This window comes from Merops nubicus, unplaced genomic scaffold (assembly GCF_000691845.1).
Source record: "Merops nubicus isolate BGI_N331 unplaced genomic scaffold, ASM69184v1 scaffold34954, whole genome shotgun sequence".
NCBI lineage: Eukaryota > Metazoa > Chordata > Aves > Coraciiformes > Meropidae > Merops > Merops nubicus.
In genome coordinates, this window is record NW_008606863.1 from 99 (window position 1) to 991 (window position 893).

Genomic DNA, 893 nt, shown 5'->3' on the forward strand with positions numbered 1-893 from the left:
AGTGATGTACTTTCCCCCAGAGTCTGGAGCTCAAAAGGCAGAACCGGGCCCCAGTGAACTGTCCTCACAGATCCTCTCTGCCATCCGTTTGTCCAGGGGTGTCTGCACGGGTGGGCAATGTAAAGGCTGGATGTGTAAAACCAGCCCAGGCAGATCTTTCCCACCCTGGTTTTGCATCAGTTGCACTTATTTTTAGAGCTGGAAACTGGGTATTTCTGGTGATTTGGTATGGCAAGGAGAGCCCAGAAAACTTTATGCACATAGGTGGTGGGGGCAGCAGGAGGGTCGCCATGCAGCACAGGGAGGCTTTGCGGAGTGTGCCTGGGGCAGACACCCGCCTGAGGGAGCCCCCGGCGGTATTTATTTCTCCTTTGCCAGTTTACACGGGTAGGAGAAATGTCTTTGACGCAGCAAATTGGAGGGGCTGAGCACAGAGCCCCAGGAGCCCTGTCTTTAAAAAGCTACGGCCTGAGCAGACTATTGTGGCAGGAAATGGTTGGGTAAATAGGGATAAGAATAAATCCTGGGTCCTTCCTAAAACATACCTTTCTGGACCCAAATTCCCATACCTGTTCCCTTTCAGTTAGAAAGCTATCATCAACCTGCTGAGGTTTCTCATGCATTTCTGGGGTGGTCAATTCTGTCCCTGCCTATCTGTGGCCAGCGTGGCCCCTGCCTGTGTCCTGAAGGGGAATGCCAGGAGCAGCGGATGGGGCCCGGGAGGCTCAGCTCTTGGGTCGCAGGGCAGGAGGGCAGCTGGAAGCCTGTCTCCTTACACAGTATCCCTTACCACCCCACTGGGCACCAGACTTTCTGGCACAGCGAAAGTTTCTCCTCGCGCATGCCCCATCCCAGCGTCTCCCCCCCCCCTCCCCCTCCACCCCCACCCCGCA